At 40.0% G+C, this 22,507-nt stretch overlaps 1 protein-coding gene across 2 annotated transcripts in view; it reads left to right on the top strand.

The window, feature by feature from the left end:
- Positions 1-22,507, top strand: part of Frmd4b (FERM domain containing 4B) — a 351,908-nt gene that overhangs the window by 63,926 nt on the left and 265,475 nt on the right. Inside the window, exon 1 of one of the 2 annotated variants that reach the window (XM_087182006.1) lies at positions 18,399-19,091. The exons of the other annotated variant lie outside the window; for it this stretch is intronic. The gene's annotated coding sequence lies outside the window, so the exon portion shown is untranslated. Of the gene's footprint in view, positions 1-18,398; positions 19,092-22,507 lie in introns of those variants that run through there. 2 annotated transcript variants of the gene reach the window in all.

Here is a 22,507-nt window from a genome sequence, read left to right as displayed (position 1 = left end):
CACCTTGATTAGGCAATTCCCAAAAGAAGAAGACATAGCAGAAAATCCCACAAATGTTGATTAGATTTCTCAGTGCAAACTGTCTTCCAGTTTGTCCAGGGATGAGTACCTGACTCCAGCTGTACTGACTGCAATCTTTCCCTTGGATCAGATCCTTGAACTTGGGACCTTAATTACAGAGATTTTCTTTTTCTGGGACTGAATCTGTGAAAAGTGAAGCTTGTGAGCTGTTGTGGCCAAATTTTCTTCCTTATGGGAGGAGACAGTGAACCAGAATACTGAGGTGAATGTGCAGAGTTGAGAGTTTTGATTGTAGCTGCTCACGGTGGCCCATTCCTGTAGTCCCAGCTGCTTGGAGGCTGAGGTAGGGAATCATTTCTGTCCATGAGTTTAAGACCAGTTTGTGTAGCATAGTGAGACTCATCACACCCCTAAAAAAGGAGTTTTGATTACATTTGATTATATCCTTCCTTAAACCTGGCTTGTTCTCTGCTTTTTTTGTGTCATTCACCTTTCCATCAATGTAATGAAATACCCAAGATAATCAGTTTATAACAAGAAAAGGTTTATTTGAGTTCACAGTTCTGGGGTTCTAATCCACGATCCACTAGCCTTGCTGCTTTGGCCTGTGGCAAGGAGCACATCATGGCAAGAGCAAAACTGCTCACTTTATGGTCAGGAAACAAAAGAAGGACAGGAGGGGGCGGGATTCCATGATTCTCGGTAAAGGAACCACCACAATGACCTAACAACCACCCACTCCTACAGGCTCTGCCTCTTAAAGCTCCCACCACCTCCAATAGCTCCAAGCTGGGTACCAAGGCTTTTACACGTGGGCCATTGGGGAACATTCCAGATCCAAGCTATAGCATCTTTTTCTAGCTTGTTATGTAAAATATCAGAATATCTTCTCCAGATTTCCTTTTTTGGCTTAGAGTTTTTCATGTTGGGATTTATTTACCTATAACCAAAAACAGTCCAAATAGGTAACAAAAAGTGGAGAGGATATAATCAATCTCATTCAATAATCAATAGTATTATGAGCTGAGAGAAAAATAGACATGGGCCTGGGAATGAACCTCCAAACACCTGACTCCAGTCCTCAAAACAACACTATGGGGTAAGGAATCTTCTCTCCCTGAGATTGTGAGAGGTTAAAAAACATTCCAGAGTAACCCAGATGGTACGGGTTAACCAGGATTTGAACCTATGGTGACCTGACTTGAAAGCTTCTTTGTTTTCTCAAACTTATCACAGTGACCTCTCAGTTGGTATTTCTTTGATTTTTCTCTTACTTATGTGAGATATGTTTCGGCAAAAAGGAAGAACCAAAGTTGGACTAAACTGGCAATTATTTTCAAGATTTGGGGACTTATAAAGATGGAAGAACTCATATATGAAGTTCTCCAAATCCTCATTCCTTTTACAGGTTAAGAACTGTGGCCCTAGAAGTGAGGACACACATCCAAGGTCACAGAGCAATTGTATGGTTGTGCTGTAACTTGAACTTATGTCCCAACATCAAGACATTTGCTTTTTCCCTCAAACACATCCTTTCTGGTATGAATTTGAATGCTACTTTTTCCATAGGCCTTTTGAACCTTTGGATTGCATGAATTGCTTTTTTATAGGGTTTGCTAACCCCTCCTTTTTCTCCTTTCATAGTTATTAAACTGTCCATCATCCTGACTTCATAATTGCTTCCGTAAAGACAAGAACTCTGTGTATCTTGTTCACCAGTGACCCTCACTGTTTACTATGTCTAAATCATGACTAAATAGCACATTGGATCTGCAGCAAAGATCTGATGTGCAAAGCGATTGAATTGTATGGTACTGGAACAAATCTTCTCATTTCTAATTCTTTGGCTTATGCTGGGTTGAACATTTGCTGTTGTAATAAAAAAAAAAGGAGCATTTAAACTTGTAGCTGTGAGGACAATAATGCTCATAGATGCTTCTGCAGCCTTCTTTCCTTTGGGTTGGGGATTTTACTAAACTGTCAATCATAGAACTATTCCAACCCCTGCCCCCATCCCATCCTCTTTGAGCACGCACTAGAACAATGAGACTTGCCAGGAACTGAGCAGTGACACTCCAGAACTGGTCTTCAGATGGTAGTTTCTGGAGTGACTGCTCAAACTTTAGCCAGCCAGTTTCCCAGTGGCTACCCTGCTTCCCTGCTTGTGCCCTATCAAAAATTGCACTGTTCACTCTGCCATTCATTCATTCTGGGAGCTACCTAAAATCCTTCCAGTAAATGTCCTTCATCCTTTCTTTCCTATTGACTTCAGTTTGCTGCAACATGTTTCTGTGGCATGGACTTAACACCGCACAGGTCTGTAGTGATGGCAGAGCCAAATGCTTTCAGTAGCAAGTAAACAGACACCTGGACTCAAACAGCGCACAGCATGGAGCAGATTCTCAACTCCAAGAACAACGCTTTCAGAGGTGGGACGAGCCTTTGTGTTGCTTGACTCAAAGGCTTCATAATGTCCCAAGAACTCAGCCTCCTTTCCTCTGTCTTCTGCCATCCTTGCTAGTTGCTCAGTTGCCACCTTGGTCACATCACATCCAGAGAGGACTATAGTCACAGAAAAACAAGAGACCAGCTTCTCTGTGGCTACCTCTTAGGAGAACAGAAAATTGCCAAAAGAGTCTTCCTTTCCCAGTAATGTCCCATTTATGTTTCAGTGGCCAATACTGAGTATCATTCCTAACCTTGTTACTGACAAAGGGAATGAAAGTACCCCAAAATAATCCACATTAGAGGATTGACTGGGGTCTGTATCTCCGGCTGCATGGAGAAGGGCTTAGAAATAAACACCACTGGCCATAACAGTTGAGGAAATGAATGATGGGTAGGCTACCGTCTTTGTGTCCTACACAAGAAAACATAGAAAGATCTAAAGTGAAATAATCCTGGAAAGGGGAAGTAGGAGGGGTGGAAACAAATAAGAATACCCATGAGTTTCAAGTTGTTGGACTTCATGGGAGTTCGTGATACTTTTTCTCCTGCTTTTGGATATATTGAAATTATTTGTAATTTTAAAAAATTTAAATAGAAAATAAATAACCGAAGCAAAGCAACAGAAGAGAAAGTAGGAGAAATTTGGCTTGTTTTCATGTTAGCAATGATACTGCATAACATTTACTGAGATTTGTTCTTTTCAGAAATTCTGTTAATCAGAATTGGCTGAGGCCAAGGAGGGAATTGATTTGCTGGGGTGACTGGCGCTCACAGGGTAGATTCAGGCCCAGGTGAGAGCTTTGCTCCAACTCAGTAGGTTCTTTTTGTGCAGAGTCCTAACAGCTCCAAGCTGACTGTCACTTTGTTCATGTGCGTGTCTCTCCTTTGCAGTACTGTACAGTGTTTGTAGTAGAAAGTCCAGTGCTGGACTCCCATTTATCTGGAGTGGATTTTGTAGCCATACCTAAAGTGTCATGGTCAGGAGAATGTAGTGTATTGACAGATGCATCCTGTTCCATCTGAGGAGCAGGGTATGGGGGCACACCTTAGGGTAGAGGGGGGCTCAGGCAACATGGTTGTGACTATTTTACTAATTGGTCATAAAAACCCATGGCACATTCTTTCCTTAACCCATTTCACAGGTTAAAAAACAGGCTTGATTAGGCCAAGTACCTTGTCCACAGTCACATGGCCAGACATGGTAGAAGCAGAATTGAAACACAAGACCACATGCATTACCCTCTACACTGAGTGAAATGTCCCTTTTGAAACCAGGTCTCTGCTAGCTGTGAATCCATAACTGACTCATAAACAGTGAGATCTGACTGTTGAAGACTGTGTGGCGTAGTGGTCAGGAGCATAAATTTTGGAGTCAGAGGGTTTGGGGTCTGAATCATGCAACTCATCATTCAACAAGGGATCAGGGTAGTTCTTAGCTTCCTTCCAGAGATGGGAAAAGTTGAACTCAGAGAATAAAAGTGACTTTTCAAATTGCAGAGCTAGGGTACAGCTCTACCTCCCTGACCCCATACTCTTCCTATCTCACTCTTGCCTTATGAAGCATCCCTAGGATCTCTGGGAGAGTGGGATTCCACAGATGAGCGTGGTCAGGTTCCCAGCTTTCAGCAGGTTATAGTTCTTTTAAAAGTCTGAGCTTCTGCTGGGCCTGTAATCTCAGCACTCTGGGTTCCTGAGGTGGGAGGACTGCAAATTCCAGCCCAGCCTGAGCAATTTAGCAACTTAGCAAGACCTTATATCAAAACAAAAACTAAAAATGAATAAATGGCTAGAGATGCAGCTCAGTGTGAAGGCCATGGGTTCAATGCCCAGTACTAAAGAAAGAAAAAACAAAACTGGGCTTCTACATAGAGTTTTATTTCTTAAGAATTCTCTGCTTTTCTTACATGTTTGTTTATTTAAGTTTGTGTTATGGGGAAAATCCAAACATATAACAAAAGGCAGAACCTGTGATAACAAAAGGCAAAGCTGATGATCACCCTTGTGCCTGCATCCAGCTTTAGCAATTAATGTGTAACCAACCTCACTGTATTATTTTGAAGCAAATCTCAGATATCATATCACATTGTGTATCATAAATATTTCAGTGTGTATCTCCAAAAGGGAGTGTTTATCCACAAAAACAATCTCACACCTCTAAAAATTTAAGAACATTCCAGTCAATTTTTAAATCTTAATGTTTCAAAGAATTATATATATATATATATATTTATATATATATATGTATGTATGTATGTATATGTTTTTGCAGATTATTTGAATCAAGGTAATAAGGTCAACCTGTTGCGATTGTTTGCTATGTCTGTAAAGTCTCTTCTAATCTTTAAATTCTGCTCCATCTCTTTTGTTTCTTCCTTTGCTATTTAGATGTTGAAGAACTGGGGTTATTTGGCCTGTAGAACTGCACACCATCTAGGTTTTGGTAGTATCATCTTCATGATGTACTTGCTGTGTTCTTCTGTTTGCTGCTCATTGGTGATTGGATCTAGGAGTCTGATCAGATTCAGGTATCTTTTTTCAAGGCTGGTTTCTAGATGGTGTGTTGCTCCCCCAGGAGCCCCATTGTAACAGGTGGTTTCTTTGATGCTGGCTCTCTGTTCATAGTGATATTCTGATTCTGTCATTCCTTCTTCCTGCATTAGCTGAGCCACTTTCATAAGAAAGCTGTCTGCACATTTAAAATATTTACAGATTACTACCTGTTGAGTAGTTTTACTTAATCTTTAGCCCCAGTTTTATGTTTATAGGCGAGAAAAAATCACTTTTTCCTGATCTTACCATCCTTGGTGATCGTACATATGTGACTGTTTACTTCCTGGCCTCCAGACATTCTTTGTGGAAGGCACTGATAATGTGACATTATCCTTCCACACTCACTTGCCAGGCCAGCAGGCTTTGGAGATGCTCTTGAAATGGTCAGTAAGTTCCTCTGATCTGTAGTCAGAGAACCACCTGTCTACTGTACCCTTCCCATTTCCAATAAAATGGGTATAGATAGCCAAAGAAGATGACCAGAAAATGTTTAAAATACTATGAGAAAAATTTTAACTCAAATCAGTGAATCATTTGTTCAGAAAGTTAGCCTTTCTGTGACCTCAGAATCAAGAGCAGCAAAGTCAATTAATAGTTTTGCCCGATAGTTTTGAATGAGTGAGTTAAATAAAGGGTGAAGTGTACATTTCCAAATGAATTGAGGTGAGGCTTTGCTTGTTCATTGTGTGCTCTCTCCTGGTTCCACTGTAGAGTTTCAGCAACCTCCCTGCTCGGGGAGTAAGTGGTGATCTCTGCCATCCCCAGACTCTTGCCAGGCCATCAGTCAGTGATCTGCAGCCCCCAAGAACTTTTCTACTCATGGACCTCCAATACCGTAGCAAGCGTCTCAAAACTGTGCTCCAGAGGAGAGGAGTCAATCATTTCTTTGTGAAAGAGCGCCCTTTGGACACACTTTCTTAGCCCCCTCAACTTTATTCTTCATGTGCCATTGTTTGCTTTGGGGGTTCCTTAGACTTCTGATTATGAAATTAGTTGGGATTTATGTTCAGATAAATTATTAAGTAGAGTATTTCATGAATGGGTTTAGGACGGGGATTAAGTGCAGTCTTGTTTAAATCCCAGCCCTGCCATTTTTAGGTTGTATCTCTTTGAGCCATCACTTAAAAGGAGCATTAGCTTCCTCATGTGTGAGTCAAAGATAATATTTAATCCCAAATACTTATGAGGATTTTAAAAATTAGGGTATACAATAATGCCCTTAAATCATTGTGTCACATGTCACTCATTAAGTGAAAATACTTTGATAATGAACCTTAAATGTCAATATTTGTAACTCTTTTGTCTCCCTCCTCCACCAGAGGTTGTCTGTGTACTTCAGTGGACCAGAGCTATTGAGGCAGGAGATTAGGGCACAGCAGAGAGGCTGGACAATGGGATGTGTCCTGTCAGTCATGGAGAGCTGTCAGATGATGTTGGAGAAAGTATAAAAGACAGTAACCATCAACTTCAAGGGGCTGCCCTCTTGTTTTTTCAGTGGCCAACCTGCATGTAAGATGTATCTTTACTTTTCTTCAGACCACTTCTTCTTGAGTACTTCTTTTCTTCTTTAACCTTCTTTTTAACCTTTAAATAAATGTTAAAATTTCAAGTTCATCAATTGTCCTGTCCAATTCTTTGAACCTTTGAGCGGGACAAGAGCCTGGAACTGCTGGCCCTCTCCACTGTCTGATAACAGCATGACAAAGACTTAAAATATATCAAGCAAGGGCAAATGTTAGCCCAGACTCCCTAGAAAACAGAACCCCAAGGAAAAGATTGTGTTAAACTATAATTCCATTCATGTAAGAGGTCATCAAAAGTATAATGAATGTTAAAATTTAAAAATTTATTACAGTACAAGATATGTAGCCATTAATCCCCCCTTAAAGTACTCAAAGTACTCCTCCTTAATTCAAACAAACTTATCCCATTGTTTATGGCAATGTGTCTTTCCTGAATGTGTTTTTTAAAAAATAAACATTTACTGCATTTTCCATCACCCCTTGTCCATAAAGGCAAAACTTGACAGTAAAATAGAGCAGAATATTGGCTACCCTGTGGGTAAGAATGGTAGATTGACCAGGAAAGGACTCAGGGGAACTTTCTGGGTTGATGGTTTTGTTCTAACGCTGGTATAAATGTGAGTGTCACATTGATGTAGGCATTTATCAAAACTTACTGCACATAAATTATGCTCAGTTACAGAATAAAACATGAGATACTAACACTTTTGGGGAGAGTAATTCCAGGGAAGCAGAAATGAGGAGGAGTAAAAAGAAAAGAGAAAGGCAGGGAAGGTGGAAAGACAAATACAAGGAAGTGTTTTATGTATAAGGCAGCCAGTCATTGCTTTGGTTGTGCAATCTCATGAGGATGTCTTGGGAGAAGCTATATGAAATTACTGGGTCTCTGAAGAGTACCAGAGGAGAGAGGAATATCTGTCAATTCCCTCAGAGGCCAGAAAGAATCTCCTGCCACAGTTCCCTCAGTTGGTGGCTGAGGTCATAGCCACCTGGCTGTGCAGCCTTGGGAAGTTTGCAGCCATTACTAGGGCCAGAGAGCAGGTCCAGTGCACAGGTCTTGGGTGGTGTACAGCTGACTTTAGCATGAGCACAGGTCTTTGCTGAGGTTAAGGGTAAATTCTGCAAAGCTAGAATGCGTGGGTCGAGATAGCATCTCATCACTTTCCAATTATGCCACTTTGGGCAAGTACTTCACCTGTTTCAACCTCCATCTCCTCGTAGCCAGTTGGCTACATGTGCCCACAAGCCTACCCAGGAAGTCGTCTGCAGACATTCTTGTGTGCACTCCACACTTTGTGTCTTTTGGTTGCAGCCTTGTCTCACCACAGGCAGGAGCTCCTTCTGACTATGGGATGCTGGAGGTGGGGTGGGGTGGTGAACAGCCCCAGGAGTGACCCTCACCAATGAAGGATGGGGACAGTGGGAGAACACTGCAGCTTCCTTGCCCCTCTCTGCTCACACAGTTTCAGAGCGTTTCCTGTGGGGGACAGGATGGAGTGGGTGTGTCTCTCACAGTGGTACCAGCTAAAAAGGACTGTGTTTTGGCTTCTTCCTGTCTTACCTCCTCAGTCCTCTACCTATTCTTCATGTGAATATGTCCTTCGTGTTACTTGCCCCTCACTCCTTGTCTCAGGGCCTGCTTTTAGGGGAACCTTACCTAAGGACATTGCCTGTCAATAAACCATTGTGCAGGTTAGTTAGGAGAGGTCGGATAAGGCCCTCAGAGAAGTGCCTGCCTGTTAGGAAGTAGAAACAAAATGGAGCAGGTTTTTTCTTTTCCATCTAGATCACCAATAAAGGAGGAGGAGTAGGTTATTCACTATACAAACAGGATACTTTAGAGAGGGCAAAGGATCACTGTGTGAATTACTTAGGGAAAATGGGTGAAAACTGGGGCTGTCCTGGAAAATCCGAATGTATGGTCACCCAAAAGTTGTGATTTTCAGTAAGAAGGTTTCCTATAAAAAGGGCATTCCAATCCAAACACTGTCAACACTCCTCGGCTGTTTTCCAGCTTCACATTTTTATGTATCCTCTTTTCTTAAAGTGGAGGCTCACTTGTATCGTGTTACTTTAGTGCCTGAAAGAGATAACATTAAACTTATAATTTTCAACTTAGCAATGAAATTGTCATAAAAAAACACAAGTGCTTGAGATCTAAAGACAAAAGTATCCAAACTTTTCATAAAGGAGAGAATCTAATTTGAGAGAGTAAAAACTTCAGATGTGGAAAGCTAATACCTAGATGCCATGTGGTTGAAAGTACATTGGAATCACTATCTAGACAGTGTTGACTGTGTGTAGTCATTGCTCACTGTGAAAGTTAGAACTGTGGAATCTCAGCTCCAGTTAGAGCTGGAAGGAGCTTTATGTGTCCTCTAACATGGAGGTTCCCAGGTGTATCTGCTGCCCTGGGTCACTTAGAGCGGCTTTTGAAAATATGCAGAGAACTAGCTTTTGGCCAGGTGGACACAGATGATCTAGGGCTGGGGTCAGAAACTGTGGCCCATGGGCAGCTGGCTCAGTCCTGGCTCCCTTGTTCCCTCACACGCTTGTGGCTACTTTGGCTACACAGTGTAAAATTGAGCGTGAGTAGTTGCGACAGAGATCACATAACCTGCAAAGCTCAAAATATTGACTCCCTAGCCTTTATAGAAGTTTGTGAATGCCTGCCCTGGAGGAATCTATTTTAAGAAGCTTTCCAGAAGATTCTGGTCCATAAACATGTTTGGGGATAACTGATGATAATTTGTGTCCTCTGTGCACAAAAACAGCAAACGGAGAGGCTGGAGAAGTCATAATTTTCTCAATGTGGTGACTTCATTGTAAGTGAGAAGGATCTCTCTTTTATCCCTCATCTTCCTACCACCTCCATATCTCTTTAATGATGCTACTGGCTTCCATTAAAAATTAGCCTCTTAGCTGGATACAGTGGCACATGCTTGTAATTCCAGCACTCTGGGAGTCTGAGACAGGAAGATCACAAGTTCAAGCCCAGCCTGGGCAGCTTAGTGAGACCCTATCTCAAAAAAAATTTTTTAAAGGCATGGGGATGTAGCTTAGTGCAAAAGTCCTGGGTTCAATCCATAGTACCCCCCTCCCCAGATCAGCCTCTTTCTTCAACTGTTGGAGAGCTCAGCTGACAGCAAGTCAGTTCTCTGGCCAGCAACATTCGATGATGAATAATACAGTGAATTGGCTCATCATCTGGCATGGCAACTCTCGTGCATGCCAGAACGCTGTCCCTTTGTCATAGGCACCATCTGGATATAAAACCATGTGGAATTTTCAACAAATGGCATTTGATAGGCACATGTGATGGAAATCTCTTAAGCAAAAGACTTGTGGAGAGTGAATGGAGTCATGTGTCCTGAGACAGGACCATTTATTCGTCTCCTTGTTTATTTAACAAACATTTTTTGGTACCTTACTATAAGCCAAATGCAGTGCCAGGCACCAAGCATGTAGTTCCTATCTTCATGAGTCCTATAATTTGATGAAGGAGGCAAGCAATAAATAAGAATGAATAATAGATAACTAAATAGCTAGGTAGCTAGGAGATGGACAACTATGATTGTCATGAGTTAGTTATAGTTAAGCACAAAACAACAGTAACAAAAAGAGGCAACACTTAGAGCGCCAATTGTGCTCTGAGCAAGCTTTTACCTATTTTGTTTAGATTGACTTATTTAATGTCCACAACAGTTCTGTGGGTATAGTTGCTATTTAAACCCCCACTTTACAGACAGGGAAACTGAGGTACAAATTGGTTAATTGGCTTGCCCAAGGTCGTAGGGCTAAGAAATGGGAAGCCAGGGTTTACACATACTGGGACTTCGCTATAGTCATGGGTTATATACCCATGGATTCCACCAAAGACAGATCAAAAATTTTTGAAAAATAATCACATCTGTACTAAACATGTACAGGCTTTTTGCTCTTGTCATTGTTCCCTAACCAGTAAGATATAACAACTATTTATACCACATTGACATTTAGTTAAGTGTCATAAGAAATCTAGAGATGATTTAAAGTAGGGGGGAATGAAGCCAGTCTCTGTGATGTGTGCCTGTAGTCCCAGTGACTCAGGAGGCTGAGGCAGGAGGAGCACTTGAGCCCAGGAGTTCAAGGCCAGCCTGGGCAACATAGTGAGACCCTGTCTCAAAAACAAAATGAACAAACAGTAAAAAAGAAAATATATAGGAGGATACACATAGATTACATGCAAGTACCCTACCATTTTATAGAAGGGACTTGAGGAGCTATGGGTTTTAGTTCATAAGTGCGTTGAGGAACCAGTCCCCATACATCCATGGGACACCTGTGCACAGACGAGCTCACAAGTCCTCAGCAACTGTGTTTGATGCCCCCAACAGAGTGACTGTGGCCTAAGAAGCACCATTTCAGCTCTTCTGCTGTCTTTCACAGTGCCTGGCACATACAAGCATTTTACAAATATGTAATGAATTATGAATGAGTGAATTAATGAAGATATATACAGATCTATCTCCCTATATTCTTAAGAATTCTATCTAGTGTAAAATGAATTGTTGTGGGTCATGCATTACCTGTCCTCATTATTTTTCCTTTCTGGTGTTTGAGCTACTCCCAGCCATTGCAGCCCAAACACTGCTGCACTCTACTATGAAAGGTGAAATGCAGTAATTAGACAGAGCTCATTAAATCAGTTAAACGATTCTGAAGTAGGAACCAGAGAACCATAATTTACTAAAATGTTTGAAAAATTAGTATGCAGTGAGAATAATAAAAATATGAAGCAAAACTCTTACAAGATTGCTGCAAGCAAAAAGGCAATCGATCACAAACAGGGAAGCACCAAAGACATATTTATGGCATTTTCTTAGCACATAAAACACTGTGCAAAAGTACACGTGTTTAGAAAGAAGTGAGGCTCATTTAAGCTGCCACAAAGACTCAGGAAGTGTCTGTGCCCTAAAGCTTTGTAAGGATCACATTCTTCTGTAGGTATTTCAGCAGGTGGGTGCCCTTCAAACCAATTTTAGGTGACATCTTTGTGACCCCAAAGCTGTGGGTTTTTGAAAGAAGTTAAGAGTACTTTTGTACCACCTAGTAGAAAAGTCAGACTCTCTGCAGTTCACAGGAGTAGAATCCAAAAGCTACATTGCCTCTGATTACAAGGATGATTCCCCAGGCCATATTTAAATCTTAACAGCAGCCTTGGTCCTCTTGGTAATTAATACCCTGAAGGTATCCAAGTACTTGTCCAGCTCTTGGGATATTTAACGCATGTGAGATGAAAAGGCAGAATGTTAGCTGGCTGTATATTTTTGTTGTTCTCCAAAACCCTTTCACTTGTTTAATCAGCCTGTCAAATACTCACCCTCCATTTTCAGCCTTTGTTCATGGAGGAAACATCATGGCGCCTCTCCACTCTGGCTAACTCCTATTTTCAGGCTCACATTAAGAGTTGTCTATTCAAAAACCCCAAGCCAAACGTCCCACAAGTTTTCTTATATGTTCTTATCTTTCCTATGCTTCCACAGAATAACTTGCATGATCCTTGCTTAATGTCCTGTGCTTTGTGGCAATATCTTTGTAGTTCATTGTCACATACCCGGCATGTGTGTGGCCCCCATGTAGACATCTAATAAATAGCCTGACAATGGATGAATGTATCCTAGAAACCGAGGAGCCTTTTTGGCACCACCTATGAAAGCCTTCTGGGGTTCTGTGGCATAATTATTATTATTGGCTTGATATTTCTTATCAACGTTTTTACTATAACTTCCTACAAAGCAGAGTGCAGAAAGCTAATTTGGGAGGAGAGTCTCTGGAAGCAGGAGGGAGACCTGGGGAGAGCAAGCAAGGGAAGGGGAAAAGCCAAGAAAGATGGATTCTCAGGGCACCAGGGTCTCCTCTCTGCCAAGACCTCATTATTAAGGTGTGCCCCAGGGGTTTTTCCTTTAGGAGGTGGGAGCTGCCAATGTTTCCCCAACTCTCAGCTAAAACTTAAGTCAGGGAATTGAACTAGGTGGTATGTTAGTTAGTTTTCAATTACTGTAACAAATTCCAAGGATGAATCAACTTATAAGAGAGAAAAGGTCTATTTTCACTCAGTCTGGGAGGTTTCAATCCATGGCCAGTTGTTCCTACTGCTTTGGGCCTAGGGGAGCACATCATGGCAGGAGCAAGTGGTGGAGCAAAGCTGTTCACCTCTTGGCCAGGATGCAAAAAGAGAGGAAAAAGAAGGGACTGTAGGCCCACTGTCCCCTTCAAAGTCATGTCTGTAATGACCAGAAGACTTGCCTACCTCCTCAGAAGACTTGAGTCCTACCTCTTATGGATTCCACCATCTCAAAATGGTACCATTTTGGAGACCAAGCCTTTCACACATAGACCCTGGTTGGGGAGGTGGGGGGGGCAAGATATCCAAACTAGGTGTAGAGAGATGCGACCTGTGTTGACCACTTAGGCAGAAAACATCTATTCTAATCTAGGAAGAAATGTTAAGCTGTATTTTGGATGGAGTTAAGCTGTGCTTTGGAAGGATTTTTTTTTTAATTTAAATATAAAGAAAAAGGATCCATACCAAGTTGGGGGCCTTGTACCCATACATACTTCAGGAAAAAAGTGGCCCTTGGCTTCAACCCCTCCACTTTGGCCATGTTACCAGTTTATCAGAGTGCAGGAATGATAAGCAGAGTGCCCAGAGGAACACACTTCAGGACCCCCAAACAGCTGTTACCTTGCTTATTGTCAAAGACTGGTAGAAACACTAGCTGATACTTTCTTTTCTGTGTCTTTCTCTTCAATATCATCTATTTTATTTCAAAAGTGCAGCCTATTTATTTTGGAAAATAACAACTAAGATCAATAAAAGCTATTTGCAGTTCCTTTACCCAAACACAGCCATTTGTATATTTCCTTCTAGTGTTTTATCTATACATTACAAAAATACAATGATTTTGTTCAGACCATTCTCAAATTTTCACTGATTATGGACAACTTTTCCATATTATTAAAATATAGACAACTAATTCCCTTTTTCTCTTCTTCATTCTTTTATTCTTTTCTTTCTTTCTTTTTGTAAAAACTATCTCTGGTACTAAAAGTAGTGTATGCTTATTGTATACACACATGCATACATACACATATTCACACTTGTGTATGTGTGTGTGTGTCTGTGTAAATTAGACTCCTCAGAAGAACATTTTACCATCTAGAGCAGAATCAGCAAACTTTTTCTCTAAAAGGCTAAATAATGAATATTTTAAGCTTTGTGGACCAGGCAGTCACCATTCCAGCTACTCTGCTCTGCCACTGTGGCACAAAAGCAACCATAGACAATATGTAAAGGGATAAGTGTGGTTATGTTCTGGTAAAATTTTATTTAGCAAGCCCAAGAACTATAGTCTTCTGACCCCTGATCTAAGGAAGAGCACTAATAACATACTTCCATAAATATATGTATGATTTTCATTAAAATGGAATCATACTACATAGCTGCCTTGTATATTTAAATATTTATTGGCATCTATTATGTGACAGCTCTTAAACAATGGTAAATAAGATGGTCATGGTCTCTGCTTTTCTAGAGTTTACTGCAGGAGGTGCAATTAGCATAAGTGCTCTGGAAATCACAGGGATTGTGATGGAGAAAAATCAGCATAACTCTTGCAATCAATCCTCTATTTATGGGCATTTAATTTCCTTAATTGTTTCTATTATAGATTACACTATCATAAACATTCTTGAGATTACAGCTTTATGAAAAAACCATCACTTTTTCCTTAAACTAAATTCCTCAACTAAATTTAAAGCTTTATCAAAAACCATTATTTTTTCCTTAAACTGAATTTCTCAACTGGATTAGCCAAGCCAAAAAGCATATAAATCATTCCAGTCATTTCCTAGCCATTGTCAGAGTACTTTCTAGAAAACTTATACTTCTGTCTAGGCTGCTCTTTTTTTTCCTTTACTTCCTTTTTGTGAACACATTGGTTTTCATGAATTGACTAAGTAACATGAAAATTCATTAATCTAAACTGTGAAACAGAAATGAAGAGGTAGGGAGTCATTTGTGGGAAAGGAGCCCTGTTTCAGACATTTGTCTCTGGGGGTATCCTGTGATTTGATCCCTACAAAATAGTTAGAAATAAATTTCAGAAGTTCTTTAGGGTTAGCTGACACCAGTTATTAACTGTCTTTATTGTGTGCCAAAACTATGCTAAACTCATTTGCATAATCTGAGTTAAGCCTCAAAGAAAAATGGAACAGGTATCCAATGGCTCTGTTTTAAGCAACTATAAGCAAATGATGGAGGACACAGAAATGACCCTGACCATGTCTTCTTGAATTGAGAGTAGAACCCTCAAGCTGACAGCCCTAGGGTCTGTTTCTTTTGGCTCTCATGGTACAGGCCACGAAGTATTGACATAACTAAAGATATTTAAAAGTTGGAAAATACCACGTAAAATTTCTGCTTAAAACTTCGGGAAAATTACAAGACTTAGACACACTGGGATCATCTTCCCACCTGCCAACATTTGGGTGAATTAGAGGGTGGCTCTTCTACACACAGGATGTACTTCCCATAATGATGGTAATGAGCTTGGATTAGAGGCCTCTCAGAAATTCATTCTCTTTATTGGGATTGGGGTTGTTGGTGACACAGCAGGGAGTTGTGGGGAAAGGGTGTCCTGACTTCTCACTCAACCAACTTCTCTTACTGATTTGCTTTCCTGAGTTTGTTGCTGTGGTCTTAACTCCTGAGCAATGGTATGGGACAAGACTGAGGAAGAGGCAAATGTGTGTGCAGCCCTGCACTGTGATCCATGTGGGTCCACTACACGAGTTATTTCAAGCACTCACCTAGGTGAAGGTATGCTGAGCTGTTGTGAGACTCTTGGTTCACACACTTCTGCCTCTCTCCTCTAAAATCCATCTTTCTCAATTTCCTGTATTTATTATTAATATTTTTTATTATTCTAGTATTGCACACTGTATACTTCATTGCCACGTGGCTGTCCTTACTCCATCTCACTTTAGAAAACACACTTAGCCCAGACCTGTTATGAAAGGATCCATCCACTGTCTTCTCCTTTTCTTAGGTCTTCTCTGACAATGCCACCTCCCAGAGCCGGGCCATGTGTCTTTCTTTCCCTGTGGGGAGCCCATGCTCAGCCTGGTCTTCTTCTGAGGATGTTCCTGGCCTTTGTTTAACTTGAGACCATTTGTATGTCTCTCTAAGCTGGAGGACAAACCAGAGCTCTGACAGTCTGGAGAGAATGTGGCCCCCTCAAGTCTGTACTTTGTCTCATACCAAAAATATATATTATTTCCCATGTACTGGCACTGTGCATCATGCCAAGTCTGAGGATTTCAGGAAGCAAAGGACAATCTGAGAGTCTGAAGGTGCCAACAGAAAGTTAGAACCATGTACAGGAGTATGGCCTCCGCACTGGTAGGAGTAGGTCCAGAGAGTCCCCAAAGTGCAGCTGGCCATGGGAAGGGGCATCTGCAAGGTGTTTAATGCAGTACTGTGCCTGGAGAGAGCTGTTAAACATCTCATCTGGCTTTTGAATACCCATCTGTATTAGTCAACTTTCCTGTTTCTGGACACAATACCTGGCATCCACAACTTAAAGGAGGAAAGGTTTATTTGACTCAGGGTTGAGGTGATTCATTCCATGGCTGGCTGGCTCCAAAGCAGGGCCATTATGGCAGAAAGCATGGCAGAGCAAAGCTGCTTACTTAGTCCATGGTGACCAGGAAACAAAGCAGAGGAACAGAGCCGTAGAGGAACTGGTTAGAGACCAGAGATACTACCCAAGGTCACGTCTCATGACCCACCCAGACATACTGGAGCACATCTTACTAATGTACTAGGCATTTCTTAATTCAATGAAGTTGACACATTAGAATTAGCAGTCACACCATCCTACCCAAGCCCTTCCCCTCCCAAAGTCCCCTTGACTGTCTGAATCTTCAGCAAACTCTCATCTTCACACTTCTATAACCTTGTTGCCTGGTATAGAAGTCACTGGCTCCATGTGGCTACTGAGCATCTGAAACATGGTGAGGCTGAGTTGGAATATAGTGCAAGTATAAGCCACATTTGGATGTTGAAGGCTTATTACACAAACTAGAGGGCCGGAGATTTAGTTTAGTGGTTCTGCTGCCTGCCTCGCAAGCTCAAGATCCTAAGTTCAATCCCTGGTACCAAAAAAAGAAACAAAGTAGAACACAAAAGATCACATCAATAAATTTACTTTGATTATATGTGAAAGTGATAATATTGTGGCTATGTTGCATTAAATATATAGACTTATTTTACATGCTTCCTTTTACTTTTATTAATGTCTCCATCAGAAATTGGAAAGTTCTACAGGTACCTCTCCCTTGTGGCCCATGTTACATATTTGTTAGGCAGTTCTGTTATGGAACACTCTCCGCCCAGGCTACGTGGAATGTGCTTCTTCATGACTTCACTATATATTCTCAGTCTCTAACTAGGTACAAGGCAGGGCTAATGTTTCATTACTTCCAGCTCCATCACTCTCTACCCAAGGGCCCTTTTTTCTATTAAAGATCCAATATATGTTTGATGATAATTCTTTCATTCATTTGATAAATACGTGTTGAACCAATACTTTGTGCCAGGGTTCCCTGGGAATTTAATAACCCTTAACTCAAAACCTGGCGTAATCCCAACAGGGTAGGAATTATTTGCCTTGTTTTACAAATAAGGAAATGGAGTAGAAAGTTTAAGTGACTTGCTCAAGGTCACTCACTAGGTAAGTGCCAGGAAACAGAATTCTAACACTCTTGTCTTGCGCCTAAGCATGGGGACTTCCTACTGAAGCACACTGTTCTTGTTGAGGATCGACCCTTCATCCTTACCCAGTCACTCTCTAAATACTGGGTTCTTATTTGAATGAGTTAAGATAGAAAAATATGGTGAATATTTAAATTTTTTAAATTATTACAGTAAAAGATATTCTGCCATTTATCCTCTCAAATCCCCCACCCCACCCTGACATACTTATTTCATTGTTCTTGGCACTTTCTGAAGCAGTTCTGGAAATTCTCTTTTGGGAACATCTTTAGTTATGCTGTCATGGGTGCCTTGATGTCTTGAATCAATCCAAAACATTTACCTTTCATGGTCATTTTAACTTTGGAGAAGATCCAGAAGTTGCACAGTGCCAGATTCAGTGAATAAAATGAATGAGGACACACTGTAAAGCCTGCCTTTCCATTGGATACCACTCAGCCTCAGCACTCACCACATTTTTGATCACACCTTGTACAGACACTCACTTAAGAGGACTTCCAGAAATGCTTCAGAAAGTGGCAAGGATGGTGGGATAAGTGTGTTTGAAGTGAGGGGGAGGATTCTGAGAGGGATTAATGGCATTGTGTCTTCTACTTCAACATTTTTTATTTAAACACACTGTATCTTTTAATCAGCCTTTATATGTACACACTTATTACCATGCTTAATATAGTCCATCCTTCCCAAAGGCTTCATGTGTCCCTGGAGCCTTGCACATGCCTGGCACTTAATAAATAATGAACATGTGATGGTGCTTTTTAATTCCCACCATTATAAAGGTTCATGTTGAATTCCATTTTCCTGCAGAGGATTAGAACAAATTAAAACAAAACTCCACAGCCATTTCTCCACAACTGTTATGAACATTCATTTTATATTTTATTTATTTAAAGCTCCATTGTGCAAAGAAGAAACCCATTTATGTGACAGTCTAGGGAAGAATCTCTCATTCCCTGCTTGTCTCTCTTCTGCATATTATGGTATCTCTGACCAAGATGACAAAAGCAACTACCTGTCTTTTGTCAAAATAGAATATCCATCCTCATAACAGTGGTGTGCTGTCTATTGCCAGAGCCTTGATGTAAAGCTGGGAATGGTGGTTTTTTAAAATTATCTTGGCATAATTTATTTATTACAGAAGTGATCTGAATGGGTTGAACATGCCAGGACTACCTAATGATTATAAGAGAGGAAACCATCCAACTCTCAGAGAAGAAAGGCAGCCAGGCATGGAGAGAGGAATGCTGAGCTGCAGACTATGAGAAGTTTTGCCACATGCTGTCTCTGCAATTGTGGATGAGCCCTGATTTCTCATTTTCCATGAACCATAGTTTTGTGTCTATAAAGTGAGGGCATTAAAATAGATCAAGGAGGACAGAAACATGGCATGTGTACCACCCTGCTGTTGACACCTTCCTTTTCAGACATTACTAATCACCCATAGTGTACTTTCCCACTGATCCAGGGTGCAGCTTCATAACCTCATCACCGCAATGCCTACAGCTTCCACCCACCAGTAACTGGCTATAGCAAGTTCTTTATGGAGTCTCACAAATATAGGTAGTGGTGAGTATTGTTTGTTTGTTTTTGTTTGTTTGGTGCAGGATAAGAAGAAAGAAGATCAGAGTAGGAGAGTTTTTATTTTCAAAACCATTCACTGCTTCACCTGGAAATCACCATTCTGGCCATGCTGACATCACAAAGCATCCTGTGAGATGACACTAGAGACGGTATGTTATGGAGCCCTTATGGTTGCTGTCAGCACTGAGGTGACAGACGTTGAATGGAACTCTGTGTATCTCGGCTAAGGTGTCATCATCAGGATACAACTGGGAGGAAGCTGTAGCTTTGTTTCTTGGGATATAACCTAAAATTCTGAGATATCTCTTGGCTTGCAAGGATTTCTTAATAGTCAGGACCCCAGTATTTGGCTATCTGGATTACTGTTCATATTTGAACTCCTTTGAACTAGTTTGGTTCAGTGGAAAGGCCATTGGAGAATGACTTTTTATGGCATTTGGGGGCATTTTTCACCTAATAGTGATGGCCACTGGAGAAAAACTTTTTATGGTATCTTATAGCATTTTTTTCATGTAATAATACAAGACAGATGTGCTATTAGGTGAAAAAAGTCCACAGAACTTTTCTGGTTTTCCTTTTATCTTCTTGTCTTCTGTGCCCAGGATAACACCCAGGGTATTTTGCATAGTAGAGAAGCCCTACCACTAAGCCACACTGAGACCCCGGTTTTAAAGAATAAAAGCCTGTACACACAGATGAATTTCTGGAAGGATAAAAGTATTATGGCTAATGTTACTAATGTCTGCTACATGCCAGGTACTATGTGAAATGGCTTGAAAATTTTGTCCCAGTTTGTTCTCACAACAGTCATAGCAAAATGATCTCATTCTCCACATTATACTGATAAGGAAACTGAGGCTGGGGGAGGTTAAATATCTCCCATAATCACCAGCCAGCCAAGGAAAAGAAATCAGGGCATGACTCTACAAGCTTTCTTTGGTTTTCTATCACTCTGCCCCCTGGAAGCTTAACAGTAGTTATTTCAGAGTCAGGTTTAGAAAGTGATTAAACAATTTTTTTCTTCGTACTTGTCTGAGTTTTTTAAAAAGTTTTAAATTGAACCTGTATAACTAATGAAAACAAGAAAAAAAATCTTAAAGAGAATGACTAAGTACTTAGTCTGAAACAGATGGCCTAGATTTAATAGCCAGCTCTTTTTAATTGTCAGACCTTAGGCTAGTAATTTCATTTTGTGGGCCTTAGTTTCCTTTCCTACAAAATATGATCATAGGTTTGAAGGATCTACGAAACTTCTTCTAGGTGGGAAATTATTTCAGTGGGGGTGGGGGGTTATAGCTAAATGAATTCATCAGCTTTTTTCCTCCTGGGAAGTGATGATAATTTAAAGAGTATAAAAATTTACAGTGGTTCTTATGTGAGTACTCTGGAAGCAAAATAAGCTGCTTTTTATTAGAAACATGAGTTTCTCAAAATAAATGCATTAGGACACAACCATGGTTGACATCATGTGAGTCTCTGTGCAGAGTCTGGCCTTTTATGTACAGCCTATTTCTGTCTCCCTGTCTGTGAACTTGTCTGATCTAAATTTAGTGTTTTTCTTGTGTAGAGATCATGGAGGTAGTGCTAAAGTTAAAATATATGGTATCTTATTAAGTTGGTTACATTTATAGATCTTGAGAGGCCTTGGGGTGATAAAAATCTGAGTTATGCATTACATTAAGTAGAGTTATATAAAGCCTGTTGAATATTAATTTTGTAATGATTCACCTTACAGTTTTACAAGACGATATAAAAAGATACTGTGAATAATTGAGCCCATGGTCTATAAAATGAAGCCTGGGGAAGAAAATGTAATTGGAACTGAAGAGAGCAAAAGCTTTTCCTTCTTTGCTGAGATCAAAGTCAGCCTGAATCCCTGCCTCCTAATTCATCCCCTATAATTTCTTAGAACATTACATAAATGTACACAGTCATCCCTTGGTCCATGACCCCCTTTAGATACCAAAACCTGCAGATGCTCAAATCCTTTATACAAATTGGCAAAATACTTACACATCCTCCCTTATACTTTAAGTCATCTCTGGAGTACTTACTATAACTAATACTATGTAAATGTAATAAAAGTGACTGTCCTATTGTTTAGGAAATGATAAGAATAAAAACTTGTACATTTTGAGAACAAATGCAGCTTAAAATCTTTTTTTTCTATCCATGATTGGTGAAATCCATGGATGTAAAACCTGTGGTTATGTAAAGCTGACTATGCTAAAGAGTACAAAGATATATGCAAAAGATAAAGATGTGGATATTTTGCACCATATAACTATTTACATTGTTCTTAGTTTAGCTAAATATATTTGATCTATTTAGTCTGATATTTCATAAATCCTTTTCTTGGATATATTTTTCAATTTTTTCTAAAGTAAAGCAAATTCTTACACATGAGACATAAAATTATTTATATGTCTTCTCTGAAAAATAGACATTTCCTTGGACATCCTTGATACTAGTGATAAAGCTATCTGCCATAAGAAATTTACAAGCATCAATACAGAAAACAAAATAAAATTTTAAAAATTTCACAAGTGCAAGGACCTGAGTTTGATCCCTGGTACCAAAAAGAAAGAAAGAAAGAAAGAAAGAAAGAAAGAAAGAAAGAAAGAAAGAAAGAAAGAAAGAAAGAAAGACACAGAAACAAAATGCAATCCCAGACCTCTAGCTCACCTAGGATAAGTCCAGGAGACAACGAGATACAGGAAATCAGGAGTCACCCACCTGAATTTTCTGAAATGATAGAGGCAGAAATAAGAAAATAGATGCATGAGGTTATAGAGAAAATAATCTCTCAGGTAAAAAACAAATCATGATCAAAATGAAAGATATGCTCAATGAATCCAGAGTAGACACAGATTTTTTAAAATAGAGGAGCTTAGGAAAATTATGGAAACCATGAATGCCTAACATAGGAAAGAAATGGAATTCATGAAACAGGTTCAAACAGACATCCAGGAGATTAAAAATTCCATTGAAAGTATATACAATAGACTGAACAAAGGTGAGGACAGAATTTTTGAACTAGAAGACAGGATTGTAGTTAATGACCATGAAAAAAGAATCTTAAAAATGGCAAGGGATCATGAAAAAAATCAATCCAACATTGCAAGATGATGCAAAGAAGAACAGTATAAGATTGATCATGGTCAATGAGAAAGTTAAATATAGTGCAAATGCCATAAAAAGCCTGTTTAAAGAAGTAATGGCAGAAAATTTCCCAAATATGGAAAAAGAATTTGACACACAAATAAGTGAGGCATATAAAACTCCAATTAGGTATGATCAAAATAAATCTACACCAAGGCAAATAATTATCAAGATCCCAGCAGTTCAGCATAACAAGAGAATATTAAAAGCTGTTAGACTAAAGGAACAAATCACTTATAAAGGAAAGCCCATCAGAATCACATCAGACTTCTCAATGCAAACCCTTACATCAAGGAGAGCTTGAAATGAAGTATTTCAGGTTCTGAAAGAAAACAAATTCCAACAAAGATTGATGTATGCTGCAAAACTATCTTCCAAATTCAGTGGAGAAATAAGATATTTC

This window comes from Heterocephalus glaber, unplaced genomic scaffold (assembly GCF_053883595.1).
Source record: "Heterocephalus glaber isolate CG9 unplaced genomic scaffold, H.glaber_assembly_v1.0 deba00001472, whole genome shotgun sequence".
NCBI classification, from domain to species: Eukaryota; Metazoa; Chordata; class Mammalia; order Rodentia; family Bathyergidae; genus Heterocephalus; species Heterocephalus glaber.
The sequence above is the reverse complement of the archived record's forward strand: the minus strand, read 5'-3'. Positions and strand labels throughout refer to the sequence as shown.